Source organism: Paramormyrops kingsleyae, chromosome 20 (assembly GCF_048594095.1).
Source record: "Paramormyrops kingsleyae isolate MSU_618 chromosome 20, PKINGS_0.4, whole genome shotgun sequence".
Lineage (NCBI taxonomy): Eukaryota > Metazoa > Chordata > Actinopteri > Osteoglossiformes > Mormyridae > Paramormyrops > Paramormyrops kingsleyae.
In genome coordinates, this window is record NC_132816.1 from 697,293 (window position 1) to 712,500 (window position 15,208).

General features: G+C 44.6%; 1 pseudogene; it reads left to right on the forward strand.

The window, feature by feature from the left end:
- Positions 1–760: 760 nt before the first annotated feature.
- Positions 761–13,959, forward strand: LOC140581320 (G2/M phase-specific E3 ubiquitin-protein ligase-like; annotated as a pseudogene).
- Positions 13,960–15,208: the final 1,249 nt, after the last annotated feature.

A 15,208-nucleotide genomic window follows, 5' to 3' on the forward strand; every position in this document is an offset into this window, starting at 1 on the left:
CAGAATTGTCCAGAAGAATTCTGGACAATTCTGTTCCAGTAGAATTCTTTATAGAATTCTTTATAGAATTCTACTGAAAATCCATCTGGGCCTGGAGCCTTATTATTGGGCATACTGTTCAAAGCTTCCTGGAGTTCACCTGTTGTCAGCATAGAATCCAGTGCCATCGTTTGATTATCTGATAATTTCGGAAGGGTTATACTATCGAGAAACTGATCAATTTTGTCTTTAGATGGGTTTATCTGTGGTGAGTATAAAGATTTGTAAAAGTTCCTGAAAGTGTTGTTTATTCTTTCAGGGTCATATACTCTATCCCCAGTTAAGTCTTTAACAGCACATATAGTTGTTTTTTCTTTATTTATTTTTAACTGGTTAGCTAGAAATTTACCTGATTTGTTACCATGTTCATAATTTTGCCAGCGAAGTCTTTGTGCTAAGAATTGTGTTTTTTTATTAATAATTTCATTTAATTCTAATTTTGCTTTACGTATTTTGTTCAGAGTAGAACCGCTGCTTCTTCACGTCGAAAGGAGCCAGTTGAGGTGGTTTCGACATCTGGTGCGGATGCCTCCTGGGCGGCTACCCGGAGAGGTTTTCCGTGCATGTCCTACAGGGAGGAGGCCCCGGGGCAGGCCCAGGACTCGCTGGAGGGATTATATCTCTAGGCTGGCCTGGGAACGCCTCGGTGTCCCCCCCGAGGAGCTGGTGGGGTTAGCTGGGGAGAGGGAGGTCTGGGTGCCTCTACTGAAGCTGCTACCCCCGCGACCCGAACCCCGGACAAGCGGCAGATGATGTATGTATTTTGTTCAGCATTTCCTGTTCCTGGGATGATACATAGGCTTCTTCTAAGGATTTGATGGTTTCTTCTAATTCCTGAATACACTTTTTCTCTTTTCTTTTTATGTGATGAAAATGAGATTATTTTACCTCTTATCACAGCTTTGCCTGCTTCCCAGAGAACAGCGCTGATGACCTCTCAAAGCAGTTTCTCCCCCAACCACAGCACCACAAGTGGTTCTTTTAGTCAACTACCAGTATACTCATTGGAAAGCAGCCCGTTTGAAAATCAACCTTCTACCTCGTCATTTGGACGAACATCCTCAGATGATTCAGCTCTTGTCTTAATGTGTCAAAATAACTCAAACTCACCCTGCCAAAGCACTTTTTATCCAAGTACATGTTCTGTATTACCCTCTACCTCGACTACCACAACGATTCATCAACCAGCAAACTATGATAACTACCTTTCAGTAGTGGCTGCACTGTCTGATGTGTCTTCTGGTGACGAGGAACTGAATCATGCCATACTGGCAAGCATCCAGAGCGTAAGGTTAGTACAATATTGAGATATTTAATGGTAGTGCTGGCTGTCACGTTCCTTCATCCATGGAGTGTGCAATGACTCAGAAGCTAATAACAATAAAATGTTTGAGAGGAGGGAGGTTAAATGAATAGCAGATGACAGCAACACAGCTTACAGAAGTTTGATCATTTATTCTGCTTATTGTGTATATATCACAATCTCTTTATAATATAATAAATATGACAATTGTGTGCTGAAGTTTTGTGTCATTGTCTGTGCAATTATCTGTACCATTAACAACATGCCACATGCTAAACTACCTGTGTTTTGTTTGATCCTGAAGAACAACACAAAGTTCTGTGCCAGCAAGAGATATTTTGCAAGATCTTGCAACCAAAATAAACCATCTGAAGAAATGCAAGTTTAACATTAACCGATCCTCAGTCATGGAGTCATCAGAGGTTTTAAACGCAAAACATATGATCCATGTCACACAATTTCTGTGAGGTTTTCTGATGATCTGGGGGTTCATGAAGAGGCTGTGGACTTGGGTGGACCAAGAAGAGAATTTTTAAGACTTTTAATTGAAGCTTTGCCGAGCTCTTCAATATTTGAGGGAAAAGAAGGCAAAATGAACTTGGCTCTCGATAGTACTGGTATGTATTGATGGTTATCCCGTCAGAGAAGCTGGGCTCTATAGTAATTTATTACATCTATATCATTGTTTTACAGTATATGGTGGGACAGGTATTTGTCATAGTTTCATTGTTTTCATGCACTGTCAAATTTGTATTTTTTCTAGCCTTGAGAGAGGACAGATATTTCATTGCCGGCAGAGCAATTGCAGTAAGCCTTGTACACGGTGGCCCTACGGCAGGCTTTCTGTCCCCAACTCTCTTGCCTTGTTGATGGACCAGATTTGACTAAGCCAGTTTTGGAAGACATTGCAGATTGTGACCTACATGAAAAAATTGAAAAGGTATTTTTTTCCCCACGGTTTTAGATGTTGTGCATACAAGATTGGGGTATAACTGACTGCATGTAACAGTGATACATACAGTATTCAGAATACAAAAATGAGGGATCTGGAAATGAAGGATTCTGTATTAAGTACATTTTAAAAGGCATTTAGTATTTATAATAGTTACTTTTATAAAATGTTAAATACTTTTAGAATATATTCACTGTGATAAAAAAAAATTAATTGTACAAATCTTTTAAAATATGTTTGTTTTTGTTCTTTGTCTTGAGAGTAAAGTTAGATATGTATTCACAGCTTGCGATTCATTTGGTTTCCTAATCTGCAGCGTCTTGCTCTGGGGCTCATGTTAGCTCCTTATTCACCACACCACTAGGAGGGGTGTTCACAGTGGCAAAAACCGCTCAATTTATCATCTTAACATAAGTGATTTTTTTTTATTGACATGTAGAATAAAATGGTGTGAGGAAGGCAAAGCATCTTTACCCAAAGTTTAAAATTTAATTTAAAATGATTCATTACAAGATATATTTTTTGGAAGTAAATTTTCAACGGTAAAAAACACTATATCTCCAGGAATAACTTGGTCACCTAATTGGTGCTGGACCAAACTTTTCAACATACCTCAGGTATCCTGACCCTGATTCAATTAATATATTTTATATCAGATGGAAATGATATATAATTTAAAATATATAATGATGCTTTGCACATTTATTTGAATAAAAAGCCAGGCTTCTCATCTTATTCTAAACCTATGTGTGTCATCAGGTATCCAACTAAAAGGAATCCTGGCTCGGATTGATAAGCTGTAGAGCACATGCAGTCAGAACCGAATATAGTACAACTGTCATTTTTATCATTTTAAAGCAAAAAATTTGAGGTTTATTCCGTTTTGTCAGACTCAGTCAACATAAGAACATAAGAACTATACAAACGAGAGGAGGCCATTCGGCCCATCGAGCTCGCTTGGGGAGAACTTAACTAATAGCTCAGAGTTGTTAAAATCTTATCTAGCTCTGATTTAAAGGAACCCAAGGATTCAGCTTGCACTACATTATCAGGAAGACTATTCCATACTCTGACTACACGCTGTGTAAAGAAGTGCTTCCTTAAATCCAGTTTGAAATGTTCTCCTGCTAATTTCCACCTATGGCCACGAGTTCTTGTATTTGAACTAATGCTAAAGTAACTATTCGGTTGAACAGCATCCAAACCTGTTAGAATCTTATAGACCTGGATCATGTCCCCCCTCAGTCTCCTTTGCTTGAGGCTGAATAGATTTAGCTCAACTAACCTTTCCTCGTATGACATTCCTCTAAGTCCAGGAATCATTCTTGTGGCCCTACGCTGCACCTTTTCTAAGGCCGCAATGTCCTTTTTAAGATATGGTGACCAAACCTGCACACAATATTCTAGGTGAGGTCTCACCAAGGAATTGTATAATCTTAGCATTACCTCCCTTGACTTAAACTCCACACACCTGGAGATATACCCCAACATCTTATTGGCCTTTTTTATTGCTTCCCCGCACTGGCGAGAATGAGACATGGAACATCAATAATATTGAAATTACACAGTTGCTTTACATGTCTTTCATGAATTTTAAATGTTCTAAAATGATTCTAAATATTGTCATGTACTGATATATGGTTATGTCTTAATGTGATGACGTTTGAACCGGATGGGGTTGTCCGGGGGGGGGCCCGTTAAGTGGCGGGTTGGAGTTGGGGAGTGTTCAAAAAAGCAAGAGAAAGGCCGAGCTTTATGTCCTGATTTAATTCAGAGCGCTTCGCCTAATTTAGTAATAAGGTGGGTGCACAACAATGGCGACGAGGATGACACAAGCAAGGAGTTGTTTTGGTGTGGAGTAGACCCAGCGGTGCCACGGTGTTAGTGAGGACTTGTGGGCTAACATGGAAAAAGCGGGTATTCAACTGTTCGCCTGCTACACTGATCCAGCTACGCTCGGACCGAGATGGACGCGGTGGGTAACTTCCTTCGAGTTGTTTGCTGATGGGAAAGGTCTTATTTTGACGGTTGATGCTACAGACGCGATCAGACAGCGGCGACGCGCTCTTCTACTGCACTTGGCCGGACAGGACGTGCAGGACGTCTTTTCCACTCTACCTCAGACGGGAGAGGCGACGGATTACACCGCTGCGGTGACTGCGCTCAACACTTATTTTGTTCCTCAAGTGAATGCAGCATACGCGCGCCAATCTTTCCACAAATTGTCCCAAACGCCAGGTGAGACTGTGCAACAATTTTGTACACGTTTAAGGTGAGCTGCAACAGACTGTGACTTTCAAGCTGACAAAGATAACCAGATACGGGACGCTATCCTGAGTAAATGCACTTCTGAATATGTACGGAGAAAGCTGCTCGAGGACGGTCCAGGCTTAACCCTAACTCGCACGTTGGAGGTGGCTTCACACTGTGAGCGCGTGGAGGAACAAATGGCGGCGATGAGCGTCGCCGGGGAAAAGAAAGGAGAGGACACGGTCAGTCGGATTTTTACAGCAAAGAAAGAGAAGAACAACAGATCAAAAGGAAAAATGAAAGATGATAATAAAACAAGCAGACAGTGTTACAGGTGTGGTTATACTGACCACATGGGCAAAGATCCCAAATGCCCAGCACGAGGACAAACATGTCACAAGTGTAATGGTAAGGACCACTTTTCAAAAATGTGTCGTACAAAAAGACAAAAGAAACAAAATGTGAATGCTGTTGAACAAGATGATTATGCATTTACTGTAAAGGAGGATACTGTACCTGAGAAACTTACCTTTTCTGTTGGGGGAATAGAGTTGAAAATGTTAGTTGACTCTGGAGCTACAAGTAACGTGATGGGAGAGAACATATGGGAAAAGCTAAAAGATAAAAAGATAAAATGTCACTCATATATACCCAAAGAGCAGAGGAATTTATATGCATATTCCTCAGCACAGGCACTCATGGTTAAAGGCGCATTCAGATGTGAGATCAAGATTGGTGACAGGACTGAAAACGCTGAATTTATTGTGATTAGAGGTATTGGTGAACCACTCCTGGGAAAAAAGACTGCCATAAAGTTAGGAGTGTTGAAGATAGGGGAAAATGTGGCGACTGTCACAGATTTAAAGCACATTCTTAAAGAAAAGTATCCAAAAGTGTTCAAAGGAGTAGGAAAGCTAAACACCAAACAGATCAGCTTGTACTGTACATTGATCCAAAGGTGGAACCAGTAGCACAGCCATTGAGGCACATACCTTATCATTTGAGGGATGCAGTGGAGAAAAAGATCAATAAACTAATCGACATAGACATCATAGAACGTGTAGAAGGACCTACACCTTGGGTAAATCCTGTAGTGATACTCCCAAAGAAATGTGACAAAGATATCAGAATGTGCTTATACATGAGAAAAGCAAATGAGGCAATAATCAGAGAAAGATATCCCATACCCACTGTGGATGAAATCTTGCAAGGACTGAACGGCTCTGCAATCTTCAGTAAACTAGATCTCAAATGGGGATACCATCAGTTAGAACTTACCCCGGGGTCAAGAGAGATAACTACATTTGCAGTGCATAATGGAGTGTACCGATACAAAAGGCTAATATTTGGAGTTTCATCAGCTAGTGAGCAATACCAGCATGAGATTGCCAATGCACTAGCTGGCATTGAAGGAGTTGAGAACATTTCAGATGATATAATAATACATGCACCAGACCAGGAAACCCATGATAAGCGCCTGCATGCTGTGATGAAGAGATTCTCTGACTGTGGCCTGACACTAAACTCAGAGAAGTGTCAGTTCAACATGGACAGACTCGTGTTCATGGGAATACTGCTGACACAGAAAGGCATTGGCCCAACTGAAGAAAGAGTGAGAGCGGTGGTGGAAGCCCGAGAACCAAAGAATGCTACTGAGGTAAGAAGCTTTCTTGGACTGGTAGGCTTCAGTAGCAGGTTCATACCACAGTTTGCTACACTCTCTGAACCACTTAGACGTTTAACTCGAAAAGAGATTATGTTTACATTCGGGCCAGAACAACGGCAAACATTTGAAAGACTAAAGACTGAGTTAGCTAGAGCAGGTACCCTAGCCTATTTTGACAAAGAAGCCCCAACCAGAGTCATAGCAGATGCAAGCCCTGTAGGCTTGGGCGCAGTACTGATACAAATCCAGAATGGAGAAGAGGTACCAGTGTGCTACGTAAGTCGGAGTTTAACAGACTGTGAGCGAAGATATTCTCAAACAGAAAGAGAAGCCCTAGCACTGGTATGGGCATGTGAGAGATTACATCCATATGTGTATGGCAGGAAGTTTGACCTCATCACAGACCACAAACCATTAGAGGTCATATATAGCCAGAGATCTAAACCTTGTGCACGCATAGAAAGATGGGTTCTCAGACTGCAACCGTATGACTTTAAAATAGTGCACATTGCAGGAAAACAAAACATTGCGGATTCACTGTCAAGGCTACTGTCTGACACCATATCAAAAGAGATACATAAGCATAAATCTGAAGAATATGTGAGATTTGTTGCAGTTAGTGCTACTCCAAAAGCACTCACAACAAGAGAGGTTGAAGAAGCCTCTGCTACAGACTCAGAATTAACAGAAGTGCGAAGAGCTATTGAAAACGGACACTTTGAAAAATGCAAAGCATATGCACCCATTGCAAATGAACTGTGCATCATCGACTATATAGTTTTGCGGGGAACTCGCATGGTGTTGCCAGAAAACCTCAGAGCTCAAGCACTGTCCCTAGCTCATGAAGGACATTTGGGAATTGTTGGAACCAAACAGCATCTTAGAACAAAAGTTTGGTGGCCAGGGATGGACAAAGCTGCAGAAAAATTTTGTAAAGCTTGTCACGGATGTCAAATAGTAGCCAGAACAGATCCACCTGAACCACTGAGAAACACAGTTTTACCGGATGGACCATGGCGAGATGTGGCGGTAGACTTACTGGGACCGCTACCTTCAAACCACTCAATACTTGTACTGATAGATTACTACAGTCGGTACTATGAGTACGATGTAATATCATCTACAACTGCTGAAAAAGTCATTGACTCTATTGACTGTATATTTAGCAGGCATGGGCTACCAGTTACCATCAAATCTGATAACGGCCCACAATTCAAATCTGAGCTGTTCAGAGAATATTGTGAAACTAATGGAATCAAACATATAAGAACTACACCAAAATGGGCTCAAGCTAATGGAGAAGTGGAACGTCAAAATGCATAATTAATGAAAAGAATCAGGATCGCACAAGCCGAAGGACTTGACTGGAAGCGAGAGCTAAGAAAATATGTAACAGTGTATCGGGGGGGGGGGGGGGCCCGTTAAGTGGCGGGTTGGAGTTGGGGAGTGTTCAAAAAAGCAAGAGAAAGACCGAGCTTTATGTCCTGATTTAATTCAGAGCGCTTCGCCTAATTTAGTAATAAGGTGGGTGCACAACAAATATTACTTTTTATGTATTGTAATGAAATACATTACTGAATACTTGTATGCTTTTTTTTTCCTACCGAAGTGGTATGTCCAGCCCTGTGTGCATTTATAACAAATATTGAGGGTAATGTCAATTTGTCTCTTGAAAGGTCACGGAGTGTAAAACATTTGAAGATCTGCTAGAGGCGACAGAGCCACTCCAGGAGTATTTGGCCAATGCCGGCTGTCTGCGGCTGCTGCGGAGGTTGGAGGACAAGTATAAGAACAATAAGAAATTTACAAATGAGAGGAGGCCATTCGGCCCATCAAGCTCGTTTGGGGAGAACTTAACTAATAGCTCAGAGTTGTTAAAATCTTATCTAGCTCTGATTTAAAGGAACCCATGGTTTTAGCTTTCGCTACACTAGCAGGAAGACTAATCCATACTCTAACTACACGCTGTGTAAAGAAGTGCTTCCTCAAATTTGTTTTAAAATGTTCTCCCGCTAATTTCCACTTATGGCCACGAGTTCTAGTATTTACACTAATATTGAAATAGTCATTTGGCTGAACAGCATCCAGACCCGTTAGAATCTTATAGACCTGAATCATATCCCCCCTTAGTCTCCTTTGCTCAAGGCTGAACAGATTCAGTTCCGCTAACCTCTCTTCATAAGACATTCCTCTAAGACCAGGAATCATTCTCGTAGCTCTTTGTTGCACCTTTTCTAAGGCAGCAATGTCCTTCTTGAGGTATGGTGACCAAACCTGCACACAGTATTCTAGGTGGGGTCTTACCAAGGAATTATATAAGTGTAACATCACCTCCCTTGACTTAAACTCCACACACCTAGAGATATAACCCAACATTCTGTTCGCCTTTTTTATTGCTTCCCCACACAGGCGAGAGTGGGACATGGAAGCATCAACATACATACCGAGATCTTTCTCGTATTCAGTTACCTTTATTATAGTGGAACCCATAAAATATCTGTACTTTATATTTCTGCTCCCTGCATGGATTACCTTACATTTATCTGTGTTAAATTTCATCTGCCAAATATCAGCCCATTCGCTAATTAAATTCAGATCCCTTTGAAGCCTCTCTGCTGCTAGATCAGTATCTGCTACACCGCCCACCTTGGTGTCGTCTGCAAATTTAACCAGTTTACTGTATGTATTTGTGTCAATATCATTAATGTAAATTAGGAACAAAAGTGGTCCTAAAATTGAACCCTGTGGTACCCCACTATGAACGGAGGCCCACTGTGACATTGTGCCTCTAATAACTACTCGCTGCTTCCTGTCAGTTAGCCAGTTTTCGATCCAAGCTGCCACAGTTCCTAAAATCCCTGCAGCTTTAAGCTTTAGCAAGAGCCGTTTGTGGGGGACAACATCAAAGGCCTTCTGGAAATTTAAGTAAATCACATCATAGGCCTTTTTGTGATCAATTTCACTTGTAGCTTCCTCAAAGAACTCAAGTAGATTCGTTAAGCAGGATCTACCTCTCCTAAATCCATGTTGGCTATCCTTTATGATGTTATTTGCATCTAGGTAATCTACCATTTTCACGTGAATTATAGCTTCCATTATTTTTCCAGTAATGCTAGTTAAACTGATTGGTCTATAGTTTGCTGGATTACTTCTATCCCCTTTTTTGAATATGGGTGTTATATTAGCATGCTTCCAATCTGATGGTACCACACCCGCAGATAACGATTTCTGGAATATTAAAGTTAAAGGTTGGCTAATAATATCCCTCATCTCTTTTAAGACTATAGGTAAGATGCCATTAGGGCCCTGCGATTTATTTATTTTGAGTTTAGCTAGGCTTAGTATCACATCAACCTCAGTTACTGTATACATATATTGGTCATAGACGATGCTGTATTCGTATTAATTGGTGGTAAGTTACCTGTGTTCTCTATTGTGAACACCCTTGAAAAATAATCATTAAACTCATTTACTATAACAATTTCGTTATCAATTATAAGGCCCTTACTATCCTGCAAATTAGTGATTTCAGCTTTTAGTGCTCTCTTGGAGTTAAAATATTGGAAGAAACCTTTACTGTCATCCTTAGCCTCCAATGCAATTTTTCTTTCTACATCCCTCTTGGATAGCCTTATAGATATCTCCTTATAGAAGACATCCTAATGTTCCAAGTAATACACAGAGTGCGTGGTCCTTTTGAGAGGTACCGTTTTTCCCTTTAATAAGGACCTAAAAAGCTTTAGGACTGACTTGTTCCCTTCATGGTTTTCTGTGGGCCTTTTTTTTTCTTGTTTGCTAGAACATACCTGCTCTCAACATATACCTATTGACATGATATCAGGTACCTTGAGGAAAAATTTTACATACACAATTTACTGTAACTAATGTAAAGTAAATATATGGATTTGAATAAGATTTGGATATTTTTTTTTATTAATTTGCTACATATAAACATGTAAAGTTGTTATTAGTAAAGTTGTTATTACACTTCTTTTTAGTAAAAACAATAAATGAGGCACTAATTGTTATGTCACGGCTTGCAGGCGTACGGGAAAGCAGGGAATAGGAGCCAGGAAGTCGAAATAACGGGGTTTTATTCGGGACAGGACTGGGGGAAGCACATGGACAAACGTCAATGACAAATCTGGGGCAGACTGACACAGACGAGGACTAAATACACAAGACAAACTGAGTTTAACGAGCAACAGGTGAGAACAATCAGGCATGAACATGAGGTAACGAGGTGGGCGTGGCACACACAAGGATCGTACGGAGCTGGGCGTGACAGAACCCCCCCCCAAATGCGCGCACACCGGGCGCGCCCGAGAGGAGGCAACGGACGGGACGAGGGAACAGGACCTGAAAGACAAAAGCAAGACATCAACGGGGAACCGGAAACAAGACAGAAACACAGAACAGGAACAGGGACCAGAAGAAGGACAAGACCTGACAAAGGACGGGGAACGTGGACAGACAGACCAGGAAGGGAGACACCGGGGGCACAGAAGGAACACCGAACGGCGGAACAAAAGGGCCAGGAGTGAACAAAGGACCCACAGGAGGAGGAGGAGCAGAGACAGGAGGGAGAAAGGCAAAGGGAGGAGGAACAAGGGGCGCCCGAAGGACCCCAGACGGGCGACGGACATCGGCCGGAGGGGCCGCAGGCAAGAGGGAGTAGGAGGGGACCGCACAGGGGCCAAGGGGACGGGTCGAGGGAGTGAAGGAGGAGACACGGAGGGAGCAGGAGAGGGAAGCTGCGGCAGGCGAAGGCGCAGCCGGAGCCGGGGAAGGCGCCGTCCGACGCCAAGCCGAAGCAGGGGGGCCGGATGCGGCCGACACGGACCCGGAGGCGGGACCGAGGACTGGCACCGAGGAACCAGGGGGGGACCCAGCGGAGACCGCCGACCCCGAGCCGGAGGACCCACAGGCAGCCATCTAGCCACAGCCAGGGGCCGAACGGGCAAGCCAGGGGGCAGGGCGGGCGGGACCCGGATCCGACGCCTGTGTCCCCGTCCTTTACGGGACACCGAAAGGCAGGGTCCTGGGGGGCGTCGGCCTCACCGGGGCAAGGGCGAGGGAGTCACTGGAGCCGCAGCAGGTGGCGACTCGGGCAGTGCAGGGGGCGTGGCCACAGGCGGTGCAACCAGAGCAGCTGGCGTGGCCGCAGGCGGTGCAGCCAGAGCTGCAGGCAGAATAGGCAGGATGGGCGAGCCAGGCAGGACAGAAAAGCCGGGCTGGACGGGCAGGACAGAAGAGCCGGGCTGGACGGGCAGGACAGGCAGGGCCGCGGGCAGAGCGGTGGCCTCAGGCAGGGCCGCGGGCACCTCGGGCGTGCGGCCAGCAGGGGGCGCCTCGGCAGGCAACTCGGGCGTGTGGCCAGCAGGGGACACCTTGGCGGGCACCATCGACACGTGGCCAGCCGGGGGCGCCGCAGCAGGCACCTCGGGCAGAGCGACGACGGCAGCTGCAGCAGGCGGTGCCATGGGCAGAGCGGTGGCAGCTGCAGCAGGTGGTGCTGCGGGCAGAGCAGCGGCAGCTGCAGGGACCGCAGGCAGGACGAGCGGGTCAGGTTGGACAGGCGGGTCAGGCTGGACAGGCGGTGCCGCTGGCAGTGCGGCGGCAGCAGCAGCAGGCGTTGCCGCGGGCAGAGCGGCAGCAGCAGCCGGTGCTGCTGGCAGGTCCGGAGCAGGCAGGTCCGGAGCAGGTAAGTCCGGAGAATATAAGCCAGGGACTGCCCCTTTAAGGGCTTTAGAGACCCGGGGAATAGCGTTTCTCATGGCGCGTATCCCGCCTTGGCCCAGGCGCGCCGGCCGGTCTCCGTACGCCTCCAAATGCGGTGGCTTGTCCTCAACAAGAGGCTTACCGGCGTCTTCCCAGGCGGGGAGAAGCGAGCACGCTCCTAAGAAGAGCGTCGGGGCGGTGCTCTTTTTTCCCCTGCGCCTCTTCCTCTTCGGAAGAGCGGGGCTCTCTAGGACCCAGGGCAGGTCTCCAGAGCTGGGGGGTTGAGCGGCAGAAGCCGCGTTAAGCTCAGTCTTGCGCTGCGGAGAAGTCGTCTTTCGCTATGCGGCTGAGGCTGGAGCCTTTGCCGTTTTGCTAGAGACCGGGAGGATGGCAGGCGGTGAGTCGGGGGGCGGTTCCCAGGCGGCATACCCCAGGTGGGGCAGCCAAACTGCCGCTCTCTCCCTCAGCAGCCATAGGTTTTCTCCCACCTCTACTAGCTGCTGCTCCTCACCGCTGCGGAACCTCCTGTCCAGGAGTTCCCAACACCTGTCAATCAGCCGGTGGGCTACTGGATCCTCCTGGAGATCGAGCAGGTTCGTCCACTGGATGACCTCCTCTTCCATGGGGAGAACCTCCCCAGTAGCGCTGAGTCAGTATTCCCGAGATTTGTCTTTCTGTTACGTCACGGCTTGCAGGCGTACGGGAAAGCAGGGAAGAGGAGCCAGGAAGTCGAAATAACGGGGTTTTATTCGGGTGACAGGACCGGGGGAAGCACATGGACGAACGTCAATGACAAATCTGGGGCAGACTGACACAGACGAGGACTAAATACACAAGACAAACTGAGTTTAATGAGCAACAGGTGAGAACAATCAGGCATGAACATGAGGTAACGAGGTGGGCGTGGCACACACAAGGATCGTACGGAGCTGGGCGTGACACTAATGTAATACTTTCTACTCAGATTTTGCGATGGACTGAGAACACTAGGTGTGTTAGACAAAATCCAAGCTCACCCAGAAAGTTTTGGTCCCCTTCGGTGCTGGACTCCTTTAACCCTCACTGCTGACCTGCTTGATGATCTCTTCACCATTTGCCTATCCCCAATTGGCAGCAATAGAAGGCATGCTGAAGAAATCATTGTTCCTTTCTGGAGAGACTACATAACTGATGCAGAAGGTTGTGTTTCTTGTGTGAACCGAATATCTCCCTCAATCGAAATTAAAAGTGCATGGCATCTTTTCAGTGTTTAAACAGAATATTGATGCATGCAGTGCTTACTTCTATTCTCATTTCTGATGTATTTTTCTCTAGATCAAGAAGGAACAAAGAAGCTTGAGGCAATTCTTGTCTTTGCCACTCGAGCCAAAGCTGTTCCACCAATAGGCTTTTCTCCACCACCATCAATTGAGTTTCTTCACCTGGAACATGATGCAGAAACCACTTCTAGACTTCCCATTGCAAACACCTACATCAATTGTTTAAAGTTGCCACTACACACCACTTACACAGACTTTCAAGAAAACATGGACTTTGCATTGGGTAATACCTATGGTTTTGGCATTGCTTAATTTGTAGGCAGGCAAGCATTTCTAATTCCATGCTGTCTGTGAGAAAAATACAGTTGTTGCTGTGCATGTGTGCATGTGTAACAGTGTACATTTTGCTGTTTCCACTTGCACTCCTGTGTGAGCCAGCTTTTCCCATATATACTAATCATATAGTGGTTAAATACTGGCCTCTAGTGGTAGCTCAGGTAGAACTGCTTGGCTCTCTCACAGTTGAAGGAGATTAAGCCAGGGTAAATTCTATGTCAATAGCGCTCCGATGTAATTAATTATTTATGCTCCAGTGAACATTCCAAATCAATATTGATTGACAGAGATTGCATCTCCCTCCTTGTAGATGTTGTCGGTGTACTTTGTGTTGTGTTTATGTAGTTTTGAGTGGATTTTCATCGAAGTTTTGAAACCACATGTGAAAATAGCTAACATTCCGTCTCTCCCCATACTAGCATTGCTTATGTATTCCAAGCTGTGCCGCCCTGCGGACTCCCAACCTTGTGTTATTCGTGCCAGGTACATATCATGCACTATCCTATGTTCATTTTGTATTTTATTTTATTCATAAATATGACACAGTGTTGGAGATTAAGCCAGCGCATTGCTTATGTATTCCAAGCTGTGCCGCCCTGCGGACTCCCAACCTTGTGTTATTCGTGCCAGGTACATATCATGCACTATCCTATGTTCATTTTGTATTTTATTTTATTCATAAATATGACACAGTTTTGGAGATTAAGCCAGCGCATTGCTTATGTATTCCAAGCTGTGCCGCCCTGCGGACTCCCAACCTTGTGTTATTCGTGCCAGGTGAATAAAACCGCTGCATGGCCCCACGTCCCTTCGTTCTTTAAGTGAAAACCACAACGCAGACACATGAGGGGTTACACATGCATTCTGATGTTTTCTTCTCCTCTGCATGCACTGCCTTTATTCTACTTTTATGCAATGTAATTTTATTGATGTTAGTTGTTATTCTGTCTAATCTAATAGATCAAATGTTAAAATAGAAAAAAAAACTTGTTAACCTTTCATGAACCGCAAGCTTTAATAAAACATGGTTTCACGTTTCACTATTTTCTTGTAACAGTTTGTTTGAAAATTAACATAATAGATGTGGAAATCACAAACTCACACTCATGTCTTAATAATCCCATATTCAGCAAACATTTATGAAATTGAATACAATTACATCTGTGAACATAAACCAACATTTTAGTGTTATGCTGCTACCACAATGATTGTGGACAACAATCTAAGTATTTTGGTAGACATTTTCTATTGTGAAATTGCTCTTAATCTGTTTGACAGTCAGCTGTTTTCAGGTTTTGTACTTAATATGGGTACGGCTTTAGGAATGCTGCTCTTCAAGAAAATGCACAAGGCTGCAAAACAAATCTATGCTGTGATTTCCATCATGTCACATCCCGCTCCGTACGATCCCGATGTGTGCCACGCCCCCCTCATTACCTCGCGTTCAGCCCTGATTGTTCTCACCTGTTGCCTGTTCCGTTTACCTAGTCCTGTGTATATTAGTCCACGTCTCCCCATGTCTGCCAGATCTGGCATTGTATTGTCCGTGGATGTCCGTGCCTGTCTGTCCGTCAGCTAATAAACCCCCATTCTACCCGTAAGTTTCAGTTGTGTCACTGAAGGTTGAATGCGCAACCCACGTGACCTCAAGCTTCCATGTATATATCGTTCACCTGCATTTG